Source organism: Eptatretus burgeri, chromosome 17 (assembly GCF_056783735.1).
Source record: "Eptatretus burgeri isolate ZD-2024b chromosome 17, Ebu_testis_v1, whole genome shotgun sequence".
Lineage (NCBI taxonomy): Eukaryota > Metazoa > Chordata > Myxini > Myxiniformes > Myxinidae > Eptatretus > Eptatretus burgeri.
Genome location: NC_140977.1, coordinates 12,119,577 through 12,138,903, shown reverse-complemented (window position 1 = coordinate 12,138,903; position 19,327 = coordinate 12,119,577). Strand labels below are relative to the sequence as shown.

The window sequence follows — 19,327 nt, the reverse complement described above, 5'->3', positions numbered from 1 at the left end:
CGTGACCCTCTCGAACTAACGCCGGGAACTAGTCACGGGTGGGCCTTTCAGCCTCACTACGATCGTGCCAATCGGCCCCCCGCATGGGATAGGGTTGTTCGCCAAATTCGACCTACCTAAGTACCCACACGGAGGGTAGACCGGGCGATCGCACCTCGCCGCAGGTCGACTTCGGACACGGGCCACTTTAAGCGACCCGTTCCATACTATCGGGATAACCGAGCGGTGTTATCGTCAACCTCGACGGTTCCGATTAACCATCGGGCGTATTTAGCCCACTACCAACCATTTACGTGAAGTAAGATGGAGATTCAATTAAAGAAAAGACGAAGCGAAACGGGAAAAACAGTTCAACATAATTCACATTTATTCCGCAGCACACTGATAGCACACATATACAATTACAACAATTATGCACCAAAAGCAATTGCAAAAGAAACACAACAATGCAGATCTACTACCGACTACGCGAGCAAACGGCAACACTTACACAGTTTTACTTTACAGACGGCGCCGAAAACACATATACTCAAAAGCAAAAGAAAAGGGCCACCCTCAACGACAAGGGGGCAGACGTGGTCTGTGGGCGCGAGACCGGGTGGAGCCTACCCGTCTTGTGATGAGCCGCAAATGCCGCGGCGGTGCCCCGACTCCGCGCTCCTCCGCGGGTTTCGTTGGCACTGATTGGAATGGGGTGGGAACGGGGCCCCCTTTCCGCACTATCTCAGCGCGGGGGGGGGGAGGGGGGAATTGTTGATGCTCTGGGGAAAGAGGATAGCTGGCTTGCTTGGGTCCCGCGACGAGCGACTCCACTGCGACCTCGACCGCGCTCCGGGCTTCCCCTCTCTGCAGCTCCCCGACAGACTCCGAACCCCGACAGACTGACTCTCCTCCAGACCCGTCTTGACTGCTGCTGCCACACTCCGCCGCCGCCACACCTCTCGCCCGAGCCCAAAACACGAATGCCTCCAACTGCTTCCGACCCAAAACTAAACTGAATTCGCCCCGCGCTCGGCGCTTTATAGTACGGCAGGAGAACCCATATGCAAATTTCCGGATCAGGATGAGCTCGGGGGCGGAGCCACGCTCGCCCATTGGACGGAGGAAAAGTGGGCGTGAACCTCCCCTGATCCTCGAATTTGCATATATCGATTCTACTCCGACGCGCCTGGAGGCGGGGCCAAATCGCCCCGCGCTTGCTGATAGGACGGATCAGAAGTGCGCGTGCATCATTCCTGATCCGACTTCTCCTCGGAAAGGCCGCACTTTGTACCCGTGGCTCGGCACGCGCCCTGTACGAGTCCAGGACAGCCTGACGCTTGGCGCCCATAAGCGGCGCGGGAACGGCCGCAGAAGGAGAGAAGGTGGTGGAGGGCCTAAAGTGGCGGTGATGGCCATGGCGACGCTTGGAATGGTGGTGATGCGATGTTTACGGGAGCGAGCCGTGACGGTAAAAGTCGTGGCTGTTGGCGTTGTTGTTGTTGTTGTGAAGCGGCATTGCGGTTGGTGGTTGTTGTGTGATGGCGGTTGAGACGTGGTTGGTTCAAAATAAAGATAGAACAGAAAAACGGCTATCTTAAAGGGTCGCAGCCCGAATGAATCACATTTATTCCCTCTTAACAACGGGTTTGGGCTAACTACACATGTACTTACAGAGATATCTCACCTACAGGACCTGAATGGTGGTTTGCGAATTTCCTCAATCACAACAATATTATACACCGGAGCGTTGGCATTGAAGTCTTTCTGACAGCTGAGCTTGACCCCAGCGAAAGTGAACAGTTAGAACAAACCCCAACTTTCAAGAGACTGTTGTGGCATATAAATACCAAAACGTGTTTAGCCTCATTGGGAAATATTCTACCAAATTTAGAAATAAAAAATGGAAAATTGATCAATTTTTTACAATTGAAATGAAATAGCCCAATTTGCTGATGCTGTTAAAAAAGTAATTTAATCAACAATAAGTTGATTTGTTGAGAAATTTTTTCATGCTTGTGTTTTTCAGAAAGTTTATTTATGTGTTTTTCCATGTACTCTTTAAGAATACATTTCAAGGTTTTCTCACTTACACTCAACAATTGATTCTGTGACAGAGCAGTATCTGGAGAACTTGTCAACCAACAACTCGTATTCACAGAGTGGTGATCAGATGTGTTGATGCCTTCGTAATCCTCGGCTGTGAAATGGTCACCACAAATGACAAGTCTATACCAAGGGTCCTCTTTGCCCGTTTTCTTTGGGGGAAAATTCGCCCATTTTGTTTGTATAAATCTTATCCACTGCCGGCGAATGTTTGATTCTTTCGGGAATCAGTGGGAGCGATTACCCGTTTTCCAGCCATTTTCGCAAAACATGACGACACACATACGAGGCATGATGTACAAATATCCAAATAACTTTGTTCTCCAATAATTCAAAATAAAAAAGGATAATATAGACAGTTGCAAACTCAAAAAAAGCGAAAGAACGGCCTGCTGAACTGGACACTTCTTCAATGAGTGAGTGAGCTTCCGCTTTGTTTTGGAGAATGTGACGTCACCATCCATATGTGGCACGCGGCTGTTTTTTTCAACAGCCTCGACAAATAACAACTTTGGAGTTAAATTTCATTAATTTTCCCAATAGTTAGGCAACCACAATAGTTTGCATCGAACTATTTAATGCACATATAATCATATTGATAAATTTTCAGAACATGTTTGGTGACCCGCAACCTGCTCTTTAAAGAGTATGTTTATATAAACTCTTTTGATCTGACGAAGGCCTAACGACTGAAATGTCAACCTCTTCTTGCTTCAAGCACTCCTTGTTTAGCAATCCTCAATTAACGGTTTTATCGACTTTTCCACCTGTCCGATGTCACAATGACATGAGTCTTCACCAGAAAGACTGGTTATTCAGTCTCATCTATCTATAATTCCAGCAATCTCTGTGTGTCTGTCTGTCTGTGACCGCTGTTTCTCGACAACCACTGACTGGTCCGATCTAATTGAAACTTGCCAGGTATATTGCTGGGGACCTGAGTATGTGCCTTTTCAAGGTTTGATATTAATCGGACAAGTGGTTCCCAAGTTATGGCCATTTATTTACCAAACCAATGACAGGACACAGTGTTATGACATCACGATTGACGTCACAACTCTTCTTCCTTTTTTTTTTCACGTATGACCACGCACGTATGGGCACGCATGTACGGGCACGCACTAGTCTATCTATAATTCCAGTAATCTCTGTGTGTGTGTTTGTGTGTCTGTCTGCGACCGCTGTTTCTCGACAATCATTGGTCTGATCTTATTGAAACTTCCCAGGTATATTTGCCGGGGCCCTGTGGATGTGCCTTTTCAAGGTTTGATATTAATCGGACAAGTGGTTCCCAAGTTATGGCCATTTATTTACCAAACAAATGACAGGACACGGTGCTATGACGTCACGATTGACGTCACAATTGTTCTTTTTTTTTTTTTGCACGTACGGCCAGGCGAGAGCAAAGGAACGGCCCGTGTAGTTGTTTATCTCCGGGCGGTGTTTATCTCGGGGTGATGTTTGTCTCCGAACATGCCTGGTCGGTGTTTATCTCCAGAACGTGTTTGTCTCATGACGTGTTCGGGTGGAATTTAGTTTGACCAGCAGAAAATGTATTTTACACATTATTTTGTTTCCATCTGCACTGCTGTTCTGTACTCCTGGTGTTGGCTTAATGGTTAGGGTGGTGGGCTTGGTATTCCAGGATCCTGAGTTCAAATTGCACTTTGCTGTTGAATGAATATCAGGTGGGGTTGCCTCTGTCTGTCATCCTTCTGAGGTTGTCAAAATTAGTGCCAGCTTGCTGGTATCCTGTGTTGGAGTAGCAACCTGTCCAGGATTGTGCACAATAGCCAAGGAGACTGCTTAAGCAGCACCAACGCTCTGCACAGAGTATGGTCCCAATGGATGGATAGATGTTATTCTGTGCAGAATAATTTTGATGAGACAGTATGAATTGTAATTAACGCAACACCACACATCTCCCTTCCCTTCCTCTCACCTCATGCTTACCTCCGCCCAAACACCCCACCCCCCCCCCTTCCATCCTCATACAACTCTCCGGATGTATAAGAATTACAGCTGAAATGAGATTTAAGCTCGAGAATCTCTTCACCAAAATGGAATTTCCCTCCGCTGCTTCCAGGGCACTCACTGCCAATGTTAAACTGCAAAATTGAATTTAGCAACAATTCTGACTGCTGAAATAAAAGTGTTCATTTGTCCAATTTGCAGATTGTTATATACTCCGGATGTCTCCGGTCATCTCTGGACAGTGTGTCGTATGAACCAGCCAACTGTACCTTCTCAACCGTTTCGTTGGTGTGCTTGCTTGAGTGCTTAATAGTGGTGGGTCGAATAGATTCCAAAGTACTCGATTCCAACCATGGAATAGAAATTGACATCGATTCCCATGAGTTCCTACTTCAAAGAAAGAAACGTTGTTGTTTTTTGTCCCTGGTGTGCATGTTGCATTTACACATGGCCTGGTAATGTAATAATTGAAAAAGAACATGCCCTTGGGGTGTCAAATTTGCAATATATTTTCAAGAATTTACAAGGAATTAAAGCGCAGAAGGAGGCCATTCGGCCCATCATGCCGACACCACACCAATACCAGATTTAATCAATCCATTGTTACCCCTTCCCTTCGTGTGCAGCCTTTTTGGCTGCTACACTGGTACTCAGCAAAAATATAACAGGAAAAACAAATCACTTGCAAAGTAAACACACCCAAAGGGCATAATAAATGAACAGCAAGGAATTTGGAGTTGGCCGGTAAAGCGTGCTGATTGCTTTGCTGATGGACAGGAAGGCAATACATCGACTGAGAAAGTTTTGACAACATGTCGTTCAAAAGGGACAGAAGTGCAGTTTGGAAGTATTTTGGGAAGGTTAACGAAGACAGTCCAAAAGTTGCATGCTCACTTTTTTCACTCGACTGCTCATCAGGTCATACATCCAATATGCAAAAACATTTTATAAATATATGTGGAAAAATTATGGGACCAGATGAGAAATTGAACCCATGCCCTCCAGTAAACCATACCAATGCTCTGCCATCTGAGCTATCTGGTTGACACACTGGCAGAGTAACACAATTCCTCCACATATAGAAATGCCACTCTCTTCCCCCGCCCGCCCGCTGCTTTCAGGGCACTCACTGCCAACCATAGGAGCAACAACAGCCTGCTTACGAGCAGAAAGAGGATTGTGTTTGATATTGCTTGATTGTTTATCCTCTTTCCCATGCGCATGTTTGTTGTTATTTGTAGTTGATGTGTGCTGTTCATAAATGATCTCAGACTCCGGAAGAGAAGAACTAAATTTCTTCCACAACAGGACAGAACGACATTATAAATATATGTGGAAAATCAACCGGTGAGTTGCCCAGATAGCTCAGATGGTAGAGCATTGGTATAGTTGACCAGTGAACCTGGGTTCGATTCCTGGTCTGGGCCTGTAGTTTTTCCACGTATATTTACAATGTTTGTTTCATCCTGTTCATTTCCACTTATAAAACATTTTAAAAACAAACACCAGAAAGAGTACCCATGAGTGACAGTTGAAAATGTTCATTCAAAGAAATCAAGGTCTGCACAACAGAAACAAGTTCACATTTGCAATCGACGATGAAAAGCACTTACACCCAGGTATGCTGCCTTCCATTCCACTCCCCTCATGCTGCCTTCCCTTTATTTCCCCTCATGCTGCCTTCCATTCCTTTCCCCTCAAGCTGCCTTTCTTTCCCCTCTCCTCACGTTGCCTTCCCTTCCCCTCACGTTGCCTTTCCTTCCCCTCACACTGCCTTCCCTTCTCCTCCCCTTACACTGCCTTCCCATCGCCTACCGCTGCCTTTGCTTCCCTTCCCCTCATGCTGCCTTCCCTTCCCCTCCCCTCACACTGCCTTCCCTTCCTTTCCCCTCACACTGCCTTCCCTTCCACTGCTCTCATGCTGCCTTCCCCTCCCCTCACACTGCCTTCCCTTCCCCTCCCCTCATGTTGCCTTCCCTTCCCCTCACACTGCCTTTCCTTCTCCTCCCCTTACGCTGCCTTCCCATCGCCTGCCACTGCCTTCGCTTCCCTTCCCCTCATTCTGCCTTCCCTTCCCCTCTCCTCACACTGCCTTCCCTTCCACTCCCCTCATGCTGCGTTCCCCTCCCCTCATGCTGCCTTCCCTTCCCCTCCCCTCACGTTGCCTTCCCTTCCCCTCCCCTCACGTTGCCTTCCGTGGGCTCACGTGAGCTTCCCATCCCTTCCCCTAACGCTGCCTTCCCTTCGCCTCCCCTCATGCTGCCTTCCCTTCCCCTCCCCTCATGCTGCCTTCCCTTTCCCTCCACTCATGCTACCTTCCCTTCCCCTCATGCTGCCTTTCTTTCCCCTCCCTTCACCCTCCCTTTCCTTCCCCTCCCTCCCACTGCCTTTCCTTCCCCTCCCCTCACACTGCCTTCTCTTCCCCTCACACTGCCTTCTCTCCCCCCTCCTTCACTCTCACCCACCTCCCCCCCTCTCTCTCTCTCTCCCCTCTCTTATGGGAAGCTGTTTTCTTTACGACAGACACGTTCACACACATTTTTTTCACGAGCTATGAACCCTGCCCTCATTTTTCCTCAGCAACATTCTTTCACGAGCTCTGAAGCCCGCCCTCATTTTTCTTCAGCAACATTATTTCGCGAGCTCCGACGTCCGCATTTTTTGAGAGTGCACGGGCCATCATGGTAACCGTGCCCCAGTGGGGCGGGGTGAACTTGAGGCGGATGGCACCTCGCGGAGACGTGCCGGGGATATAAAAATGAGCAAGAGAAAGCATGAAGGACGTTCGGTGAGGAGAGACGTTCTGAGATATAAAAAAGTGAGGAAAAAGTGAAAGAGGGACATTCTGAGAGGAGAGAGACATTCTGAAGAGAAAGAGATACGTTCTGAGGAGAAAAAGTCTGAGGAGAAAAAGTGAGGAGAGGAAAAGCGAAAGGAGAGAGGAAAAAGCAAAGGGCGAGAGAAGCGTCCAAGAAGCGGGTGTCTGACCAGCACTGAAGAGACAATTCGCCCTTCCAGTGCTTCGGCAAGCGAGCGTGTGGTGCACGTGTGGGTGTGAGCAGTGCCGCCAACAAGGGAGGCACGGGTCGATCACCAACACTAGGGTCTAAACCCGTGACGGACGATCTCGGTGCCCTCCAGACGTCGACTGGCGTTCAAGGCTGCCCCGCGAGAGGGTGCACGTCAAAGCTGAGTGCTGGCGACGGACATGACACGCACGCACGCATTTTCAGGACGTTTTTGCTTCACGGACGACTTTCTGGTGAGCGAGACGATTCTCCCCGTCCCATCCCCCTCAATGATCTGCTGGGTACCCTTGTCTGTGTTTAGCTTAAATCAACCCCTGATAAGCATCTGCTCCTTGTCTTTCCTGGCATTTTGATTGATTTTGCTTTGAAATTCGTTCTTCAATTACCTCAGCAAATAAATGGTTCTTTTTATTTATTTATTTTATTATTAATAAATTATTTGTCGATTTCCAACCTGTCCGTGTTTGTCCTTTCTTTCTATTGGTCTAGCATTGTCCGAACCTAGATAGACTGGGAGGAAATTACCACAGATTTGACCAAAAAATCGTCAGCACGCACCCAGCGGTTAAAACGCTCGGCCGCCCGAATTAAAATCTGATCAGATAACATTGGTGCTTTGCCGAGGGCGCGCTCCCTGCTCAGGTAACCACGTGACCTCTAGTTAAACGGAATAATTAGACGGCGGACACTGGAACTCGTGGTTAACTGGGTGGCATTCATGGTTTTAAAACAACTCACCGTACCATAACGTTAATTGTGAGCAGTGGCCCCAGGTCCGGCTCTACCGAGGACAACCAGGGATTAATCCCCCTGAATGACAAGCTGGTGTCTCGGTACCCGTCACCGCAACAATATATATATATATATATATATATATATATATATATATATATATATATATATATATATATATATATTGTTACGGCTGTGGAAATTCGCATTACACCATAAAGGGCCCGTAGGTGAGATATCTCTAAGTACATGTGTAGTTAGCCCAAACCCATTGTATAGAGGGAATTTATGTGATTCATCTGGGCTGCGACGCTTTGAGTTAGCCATTTTTTCTGTTCTATCTTTATTTTAAACCAACCACGTCCCAACCGCCATCACACAACAACCACGCCACCGCCACCATCTACGCTCCCACATAATCGCACCACCGCCATTCCCAAACGGCACCATTACCATCAAACCACCACCGAAAACCCTCCACCACCTTCACCTCTCTCCTTCTACGGCCATTCCCGCAGCACCTGTGAACACTGAACGTTGGGCTGTCTCAGGTCCGTTCGGTGCTGAGCGCACCGAGCCGCGAGCGCAAATAGCGGCCTTTCCAAGGGAAAATTCGGATCAAAAACGCTACACGCCCACTTTTCCTCCGTCGAATTAGCGAGTGTGGGGCGGCTTGGCCCCACCTCCAGGCGCGTGTGTGTGAAGTCGATATATGCAAATTCTAGGATCAGGGGAGGTTCACGCCCCCGTTTCCTCCAACCAATGGGCAAGCGTGGCTCTGCCCCCGAGGTCATTCTGATCCGAATATTTGCATACTGGCTTCTCCTGCCCGCCTATAAAAAGGCGAGTGCAAGGCGAATTGAGGGTGGAGTCGATCGGGTAAAAAGAGTGGCAAAGTGGAGTCAGTCGGGTGAGGAGAGTGCGGAACTGGGAAGAGTTGCAGGAAGAGTTGAGTTCTGGAGTTGCCTGAAGAGGGTCGTCGAGAAGTGGCTGTTGGGGATGCATTGCGTTGCATTGGTGAAGTCGAGGCGAGTGCGCGCGGTGGAACTGCAGGCAAGGGAGCTCGGGTCCGAGGCGAGAAGGACGGCGGTCGGCGACGAGGTTACGGTGTGGGGGATCGCTCGTCTCGTCGCGGGACCCAAGCCAGCCAGCCACTCCCCTCCCCCAGGGCATCAACAATTCCCCCTTTCCCCCGCGCTGAGATAGTGCAAAAGGGGGCCCCGTTCCCACCCAGCCCAAAATGTCGTGCCAACGAAACCCGCCAAGGAGCACGGAGTCGGGGCACAGCCCCGCGGCCACATTTGTGGCTCGCCCACCAACGCGTCATGAGGACGCGGGTAGGACCCCCCCGGTCTCGCGGACCTGGCCGCTCCTCCAGGTCACGTACACATTTGGCCTACAGGCTTGTCTGCCTCCTTGTCGATGAGGGTGGCTTCTTTCCTTTGCTTTTGTGTAAATGTGTGTTGGCGCCGTCTGCGAAGTAAAGCTGTATAAGTGTTGCCGTGTGTGCGCGTAGTCGGTATTAACTCTGCGTCGTTGTTGTTTTTATTGTTTTGGTTGCTTTATGTGCATTTTGACTGTATGGCGGTATATACGTGCTTTCCGTGTGTCGGGAAATAAATGTGCATTGTGTAAACTATTTTCCAGTTTCGCTTCGTCTTTTCCGAATTGAATCTCCATCCTGCTTCACGTAAAGGGTTCATAGTGGGTGCAAAACGCCCGGTAAATAATCTGAACCGTCGAGGTCGACGATAACACCGCTCGGTTATCCCGATAGTACGGAACGGGCCGCCCAAGCGGCTCGTGTCCGGAGTCGACCTGCGGCGAGGTACGATCGCCCGGTTTACCATCCACATGGGTACTTAGCTAGGTCGAGTTTGCCGAACAACCCTATCCTACGCGGGTGGCCGATTGGCACGATTGTGGTGAGGTTGAAAGACCCACCCGTGACTGGCTCCGGGCGATAGTTCCCGGAGGGTCACGACTGAATTGTCCGTCCGGTGGGTGACGTGCCGCGATCCGAGTTACGTGGCCGTCCGCACGCCGGCGGGCACGAATTCGCAAATATATATATATATATATATATATATATATATATATATATATATATATATATATATATATATATATATATATATATACATATATATATATATACATATATATATATATATCTTCTTCTTCTTTCGGCTGCTCCCTTTCGGGGTCGCCACAGCGGATCATCCGTATGATCCGCATAGTGATTTGGCACATGTTTTACGCCGGATGCCCTTTCTGACGCAACCCTGGTCGCCTCTTATGACACAGGGATATGGTACACCTAATTTAACCGGGGTATACACCGGCCCAGTACACTGGTACTCATTTCGCCGACCACGGAAGGATGACAGGCTGAGTCAACCCCCTGGTGTATTAATTCAGTGGCCCAACGGGGCTTGAACTCAGGACCTTTTGGATCCCAAGCCGCTGCCCTAACCACTGCGCCAACACCAGGCTTTTTTGTGTATATATATATATATATATATATATATATATATATATATATATATATATATATAAAAATATATATATATAAAAAAAAAAAAATATATATATATATATATATATATATCATGATATTTCAAAACGTTGTGGATGGATGCAGACTAAAACTTGGTGGATGATTTGGGTAGGTGACAAGAACAAGCCGATTCGATTTTTGTTAAGGTCCGGATAATTATCCGGCCTATCAATGGGATACAGGTGGAAGGTGTTACCCTCTATGAGTCACTCATCCATTGCCTTTTCTCCTTGGATAAGTTCGTTAAATGCTTGAGCATAGTGATTGTGGAGACCATCTCGTTGCTTTAACCAGAAGAATGGAATCCCATCCAGACGAGGGCTTCTGATTTTGATGTTTTTGAAATTTGTTTTCACATTCTTTCTTTGTCAATTATCACTTGGGGGCATTTCCTATAGATGTTCTTTTTTCTTTTCCAAGTTTCAGATCCAATTCACCTCCTTGTTTTCTTTTCTGTCTTCATAAATTTCTTTGCAGAATTTTTCTCGTTCACCTTCTTTGTAGGAGAGGACGTGGATTGACACATTCTGCTTCCGTTTCCCAAGTTCTCGGTGGAATCTTTTCAGGTTATTTTCAAACAGTTAGTTTACTATAATCATTTTAAAACAGCAATAATCATTGAATCAATTGTGGAACAATTCACAACAGCGACATCATAAACTCCCATAAGGCCAAATAAATAAATAAAATACCAAATGATCATTAAGATTTTTTTTTAAAGTAAGGAGGCCCTTTTTATCTGTTATTTGTCTTTTTTTTTCAAAATGGCCACCAGGTTTTAGTACCTGACAAATCATGCACCTGGTACACCCCTTTTTTACCTCCACATCCCCCACGCCCCCCCCAAAAAAAACTGATGCGAGTCATGTCCCAGACATGTTTGTTTTCTATACCCAAACAAATATGATGTGGGTCACATAACTGACACCTCATGTATGCATTATGCACTCACTAAGCCTATTAAAAAATAAAATCCACAGGTCTAAACAAATATACAGTATAATAAATGTATGGCGAATTTTTTTTTTAAACGGCACGCTTCGTGTACTTTAAAATGATTGCCTATGCCATCTTTCTGTATAGATTTAGAGGAAACATTTAATACACAGATTTACAAACGTGGGATGTGGACTCACCAGCGCTCCCTGATCCAACTCGGTAGAAGCTATAAAAACTCAGCGTCGACATGGGGAAAATGACCGATTAAAAGAATGGTGTAAGAGTCGTACACAAAGATATGGATTTTTAAGTGATGGACAACAACAAAGATATGGACAACAAACTGCTTCAATATATGATTTCAATATACCATCAGTTAGTGCTTGTGACTTTTCTCTTCCTTTCTTCTGGTGAGACGTGTAGTTGACATCTTCCGCTTTGATGTCCTTTGTACCCACAACTAGTCTGAGCTGCGTAGCAGTGGCCAAGCTGGGTTGGAGTAGTGAGATAACTTTCTTCAAGTCACAGTCCCTTTCATGGAATAACATGTTTGTGCTTGTTCATCACAGCAATGCAATACTTGGTGATCTCTCATCATTGCTTCCAGCAACATGCCAAATGTACACGGTCCCGCCAGTTGTCTGAGCCTGACAACGAACTGTTCCACTGGTTCATTTCCCTTCTGCCCAGTGCTGTGAAAAACGTCTCTATCATACGGAACGTTACGTGCAGGAGCGACATGTTCTGTCAATTTCTCAATGATAATCTGTGGGTCTGTTGAGTGGGCTAGCATAAGGGTTAAAAAAGTTCTCAAAGTAGCAACTTGCACCAGTCTTGGCTTTTCATGGAGCTCAGTCGCTATCGAAAAATCATTTAATGCTCTTGGAAATTCTTCATTTCTACTCCGAATTCACCATCACAGTTCATCGGATTTGGTGGCGGTAACTGCACAACAGAGGCCATTTTTCTTGGATTGGTTCACACACATCATTTACTCACAAGTTGAGTTTTCTGGCAATCCATTGTATCCATCGCACATGGTCCCAAAAGCACCTGGATCGATATTTCTATATGTCTGACACCATGCTTCCATTTATGGTTTGTCCTGAAAGAACAGACGTCGCACCAAGAAGTCACCAGACCATTGTCAGTGCAGTCAGCATTTATTCCGCCATCAGCACCAAGCCGCTTTCATCGCCCCATGCTGTGCACAATGAATGACAACACACATGCGCACATTAATGTCCAAACCAATGGAGATCGGGTAAGGTCAGGTATAGCAGCATGTGCCAGAGCAACGCGTCACTGCATCCACTTTCCACCGGTACACCAGGGGCCTCCGTCTGGCCATCCCCAAGGCAGATGCCTGGCCCATCCTCATCTCCTAGAGATGTTGATCAACCTGCTGCAACCATGAGACACGTGATCGTCCCGTTGGCCTCCTACACTCACGGGGCTTCCTCGCTGAGAGAATCTGGTGAGCAGGATCAGCAACGTAGATGCAACATACAAACGGGTCATTCCGTGTCAAATCAGCCAAAAAAAATGAAATTCTGCGGTGACCCCCTCAGATTTTCCTGAAAAAAATTATCAAAGCTACCTTAACATATATGAGGAAGGTTTGCCAAGTTACACTTCAAAATTCCAAGTAGTGTCCGAGATATGGCCCTACAAACACCCGAGGGGTGTTTCAATTCTGGCAGTCGCGAGTTGCAGATTTGTAACTGAAGCATTTTTGGAGGGCTCTAAATTGCAGTTTTATAAACAGAGTTCTGAAAATTCACACAAATGGTGTCTATTAGTGAGGCTTTCAGAATCTGACATCAAAAATGTTCTAATTAAAATACTTTTTAAGATAAGTCCTCTCAAAAGTAGTGATTTGTACCATGCAGTCAAAAAAAAATTGAGTTTTCAATTTGCTGCCAACAGTCAGTTTATTCATCCTGAAGAATTTTGTTGCCTGATTTACATAATCTAGTGACTGGATCATTTACACAAGAAAACTGAAACCTTTTGGAGCAAAATCTTGGGTGCTATAGATGTCTGAACTTTGCTCCAGACTCAACGACACTGAAATTTACCCCGGTTTTACCCTGTGTTCACCATGTTGACAGTTACACAGCTCTTTTAAATTTTTGCCACTTAAAGACACATACATAGGCAAACTGTGGTAGAAAATTCAAGAGTTGTTCTCAATCCCTTCTATTTTTAAACGATTTTCATGAAGGCCTACTATTTAAAAAAAATATGTTTGATGAAAGATGTAGAATAAAAGCAATAGGTGTGCTTTTGAAGTAGAAGCCATGTCAATAATTCCTAAGCTGACACCACAATGAGCATGCAGTAGTGTTTCATGGTCAGAATCTGTGTTTCTTTCATAACATTATTAATCTCATATCATAGAATTAAATTTGCACATAAACATCAAACTTATACCAAGTAAATACTTGTGTAAACCTTTATATTCATGCAAAATATCATAAGTGTGGGGTTTGAAGTTTTGAAGTAATTTACAAAAAAATGCATCAATTTCTAATGATTCTGCAGTCCCAAAAGCTACTTTTTTTAAAATAATTTTTTTATTAACAAACGTATAGAAAAAATAAAGATATTGTAAGGAAGTATGACTTAAGTGGAATCTAACAATATATAAATCAGTTTAGTAAAGCTTAAAGAAGTGCAGAGATGCCAACTTTTGGAAATCAGAATTAGGGAGGATTTTCAACCGACACCAAATTATGTGCGCGAAGCGCACATCTCGAGCGCGGAGCGCTCGACCCTTGCGCCGGGGTCCATGGCCCGCCTTAGGGCCCTGGAAGCTCTGGGGTTCTAGACGCTCTCTAGTGCCCTCTGAGCCCTATTTTGGAGCATTTAACATGTTAAGAATTCCCACTTTTTGAACAAAAAAAGGGGAAAATTGTGCACTTTTTAATGTTACATGTATGTTAATATTAGTAAGTTAGGGGACAATGAAAGATTAACAAAAAGCACAAAAGAAGCAATATTTTTCTTACCTTACTGGCTGGTACTACTGCTGCTTGCTTTTTCCATGGCAGCTTTGCTGAGTGACAGCTGTTTGGCTCTTTTAGCCCTTCTGATTATGTCTTTGCTGTATTCTCTCTGGTAGCAAGGGGTGCTATGAGCTAGTTTTTCAATTAAGAGAGCTTCCAGGGTTTTGACACTCAAATTGGGACGAAATTCAGTATGATTCTTCCGTACAAGACTGAGTGCCCGCTCACATGATGCGTTCGAATGAGGAATGACCAAGATTCCCTTCATCACTTTGCTCAAATTAGGATACTTCTTGGCACCAGTGCAGGGATCTGTGAGCTGTGAAATCCGATGCCACTGCTCATCCACTCTCACTGTCTCAGTAGCAATTGTAGCTATGGAGGCGTCTGCCTGGTAGTGAGCGAATTCACTCTCAAGACTGTCTATGTCACTATCACCGCCACTGAACAGACAGGGGAATTTCTTGATGAAAAACTCCACACAGTCAAACCCCACTTCTTGGTGTAGCTTAACATCCAGCACCTGAGCATGCTTGGCTAATTCATCATCTAGCGGCCAGGTTTTGAAGATGTAATTGCAGGCTTTCACATAATATGAGCGAACTGCACTGAAGAAACCTTGGATGTCTGACTCACTCAGAGTGAAGGTGGATTTCTTGAGACTCCTTTGTTCCCTTATATACAGTTTGGCATCGTTCCCAATCATGAGGTCCTCATCATTCTTCTGATGATTTCTGTCAGAGAAGGGTACATTTACCAGAGCAACCGATGACACCGATGGTTTCAAAAACCGTACGAAGATATCTTTCAGAAGACCATTCAATTCAGAAGACCAGAAGACCAAGATCAGGAGATGAATATAGGGTTCGTCTCTTTGGAGCAGAAGATTCCCCTTCTCAAAAAGCTTGTTAGCATATCGAAGGAAGAAACAATAGAGTTTTGTTTGTGGAGACAAGAACATCCTGTTGACACGTTTTTCTCTAGATTCCTGCACAGTGTTTGAGGAAGATGCGCTTTAGTTGTAGAACTCGTAGTACACTTAGCCGCAGGGCGATCACACTTGCGTTTACTGCCAGCAGAAGAGGTCAGACTCGTAGTACCAGATCCAATTTTACGTTTGAGGAGAGAGCTTGAGGTAGGTGCAGCCAAGGAAGAAGACCTCTGATTCGAAGGTTTTGCTGAGCTTCTATCAAGTGATTTGGCAAAAGCAGAACTTAACTTGGGTCCTTCTTTGCCTGTAGATGGGACTATCACAGTCTTTCTCGACTCTGAAGGGATCTGCTTTGTAGATGAACGTGATGAAGGGCCGGTGATGCTACCTGCTCTCAGCATTGGTTTTGGTGCTGTCCCTGCTGTCTTCTTCGCAGCAGATACTGCAGTGGTAGTGGTGAATGCTGCTCCACTAGTGCTTGATCCTGCAGTGCCAGTACTGGCAGTAGATACAGTGCCGTCCTTCTTGCTCGTTGTTAGAGTCTTGGCTACAGTTGGTTGCATTTTTCTTCGGACTTCTTCTTTGAAGAAGAGGCGAAGTGGCTCCCACTGTTCAATCAGCCTGTCTAGGCACTGACCAAGGGACAGCCACCTTGTTGCGACATGCTTCAGAATCTTGTGTGTCGGGGCATCACAGAGTTCTTGCAGTGCTTTCACTCCTTTGACGCGTTTACTACTTTTGTCCAAGTAGTAGTAAATATCGATGAGAAAGTCATCTAATTCAACGGGTAAGGCCTGAGCCGCCTTCTTGGCCGTATTGTGCATCATATGGCAAGGGCATCCCATGATGTAGCACTCTGGATTTTGTTTGTGGATATAAGCAGCGACTCCTTTGTGCTTGCCCACCATGACAGAGGCATTATCAGCACAAAAGGAAACACAATTTCCCCACGGAATTTTCCTGTCACTGAACTCATGATCAAGCAGTTTGAAAATGTTTTCTCCAGTGGAATCTTGTTTGCACGCAGGCAAACTTAGCAAACCTTGCTTCACAATCCCAGCACTGTTGTCATAGTACGAAATCAGGACAGGATATAGCTGGGCCTCACCACTGTCATTGCTACCGTCTGGAGCTAGGCTAAATGGAGCTAGTCTAGCAATATCGGCAATAGATGAAGCAGTAACATTTGACAACTTACCAATTACACTGGTCAACAACAAATTTGTTGTCTGCATTTTTTAAGCTGATTTAGGACGAATCTGATGCGCTGAATCCAAAACTCACATTAGTTTTGTTCAATCAGGTCAAGTTTTTGAGATATGGCCACATGTCGTTTTTTACATTTTTGTTCACATGTACGCATGTGTGGAGCATTTTAGAAGAAGTTGGTGGGGTAAAATGTCATGTCAAATAATTGTTTTGATTGGAAATAATTATTTTAATGACAAGAAGTATTCAGGTACGATAGTTCTAGGTGATTATGTCGAAAAGGGATCAGTTTGAAGTCATAAAACCTCAAAATCTTCCAAAAATTGGTGAGGCAAAGCATAAAGTTCGTGGATCAAAACTAAAGTTAATGGGGCAGATTTTGTAATAATGTGATACAAAAAAGTTGTATTTCTTGAAATAACGAACTCTGAAGAATGTACAATACCTACATGCGCCAATTTATGACATGCGCTTCTGCTCAAGCTTGGAGTGCCACAGTACGAACCCAAAGATTGGAGACTGTTCATTGACAGCAGCAAGCGATCACTGAAATGTGTTCTGCTACACAACGGCAACCAGTTTGCCTCTGTACCCATTGCTCACTCGACTACACTGAAGGAGAAGTATGAAGCGGTGAAGTACGTGCTGGAGAAAATTGGTTATGATCAGCATAAGTGGTTTATTTGTGTTGACCTGAAGATGGTGAACTTTTTGTTGGGACAACAGTCTGGCTTCACCAAGTACCCATGTTTTCTGTGCATGTGGGATAGTAGGGACCGTGCTCAGCATTACACGAAGAAGGACTGGCCTGTGCGGGAGGAATTGGTGCCATGCAAAGAAAGGAACGTCATCAACGACCCTCTGGTGGACAGAGACAGAATACTCTTCCCACCGCTGCACATCAAGCTCGGCTTAATCAAGCAGTTCACCAAGGCTCTGGACAAAGATGGTGACTGCTTCACTTACTTGTGCCAGGCTTTTCCAGGATTGACCATGGAGAAGTTGAAAGCTGGCATCTTTGATGGTTCACAGATCCGTCAGCTCATCAGAGATCCAGAGTTCAAAAACTCAATGAACGAAGTGGAACTGGAAGCGTGGAATACATTTGTTTTGGTAGTGAAGAACTTTCTTGGCAACAATAAGGCCAGAAACTACGCAGAACTTGTCAACAACATGCTGACTGCTTTCAGAAACCTGGACTGCAACATGAGCATCAAGATGCACTACCTATTTTCACATATGAACCGGTTTCCTGAGAACCTGGGTTCAATGAGTGACGAGCAGGGGGAGAGATTCCATCAGGACATGAAGGAGATGGAGACCAGGTATCAGGGTCGCTGGGACGCAGTCATGATGGCTGACTACTGTTGGAATCTGAAGAGAGACCTCCCTGCCGCTGAACATTCCAGGAGTTCGAAGAAACGGAAGTTCAAGCCCTGAAGTTTGAACAGTGGTGACGCAACATGCAATTTACTTGTACTTACCTTTATCAATGCCCACCATTCAGATGACAGTAATCGATGTTTCTATCATGTAATCAATAAATGTTGTTGGCAAAACATTTTTTTTCTTAAAAACATGTTTAGGATGATATGTGTTGACAAAAATCAGCTGATAATGCCACAAAAATGTAATTGATCTTGTCACAAGATCTGATTTTTTTCAAATCAACTTAGCACAAAAACCTGACCTGATGGAGAGAAACGGATGCCATTTCCTGATTCAGCAGTGCCAGAATACCCTAATTCACTTGTACAAATCTAGACAACATTCAGAAAGTAAAAAATTGTTGACCAGTGTTCTTTTTTTCTTCTTTGTTCTTGTTCTTTTTTTTTTGTTGTTCTTTTTTTTTTCTTTTTTTTTCTTGCTTTTTGTTCTTGTTTTTTTTTTTTTTTTTTTTTTTTGTTCTTGCACATCTTGCACATCTTGCAAGTTTTTGTTCTTGCACATCCATACTTTGAAGCAACTTTTGAATCTGGAAACATCTTTTGAAATAGAGGTCCAGCATGATCTGAGACTGATATGGGCAAGTTATGTCCCACAATAAATCCACGAAAGAGAAGTTCCGCTCGGGTAACATCCTCTTCCTCGCTTGTCCCTTGTTTGGTGAAATAATTCAGAAGTGTACCGGTACTCGTGCTCGAAGATCTCTCCTTTGCAATGTCTGTGTGCCGTTTGCTTCCAACGTGCTTCCGAATATCATCGCGACCTCCGTGCTCAACTGAAATATCAACGCTGCATACTGTACAATACGCATGATGAATTCCTCTTTCAGACTTTCGAATACACGGGTATTGGAGACTGTATTCGGTCTTGTACTTCTGAGACCATTTCTTGGTCTTCGTAAGCTTCTTTTCTGCCATTTCGTAATCAACATCGAGGGCTTGAAGCATCGGTAACTTCGAAGTCGATGTTCCACAGCTGCAGCGCGACTCGTAGAACTCTAGCGGCTGTTAAACACCGCACGGTGGTCGCGACCGCCGGGCTGGTACGGGGCCCAGCTGCATGCAGTGAGCGTATCGCATGCATATACACTGTGCATACATACCGCATGCACTGTATTGCACACATACCGCATGCACTAAATCTCAGTGCATGATCGCATAAGCGAGATCCAGACCCAATGTTTCGCTGCTCCTCATTTGAATTTGCATTTTTTTACGTACAATTTGGTAGCAGCGAACGTTATGGAGTTACCACATGCTATACGTAGCAGACGATGCTTTTCATTCAATTCTCATACTAGTACATTCTGATTAGTGAACAGTGCAAAAATATCAAAATTTCGGGAGGATAAGGATAGTGATCGTAAGGGCGGGAGTTTGGGTGAATTTTCGGAAGCCTCCCGATGAAATCG

At 45.3% G+C, this 19,327-nt stretch overlaps 1 protein-coding gene across 1 annotated transcript in view; it reads right to left on the bottom strand.

Annotated features, from left to right (window-relative positions):
- The window catches only part of LOC147009327 (uncharacterized), a 254,071-nt gene that overhangs the window by 147,127 nt on the left and 87,617 nt on the right, over nucleotides 1–19,327 (bottom strand). The window lies entirely within an intron of this gene.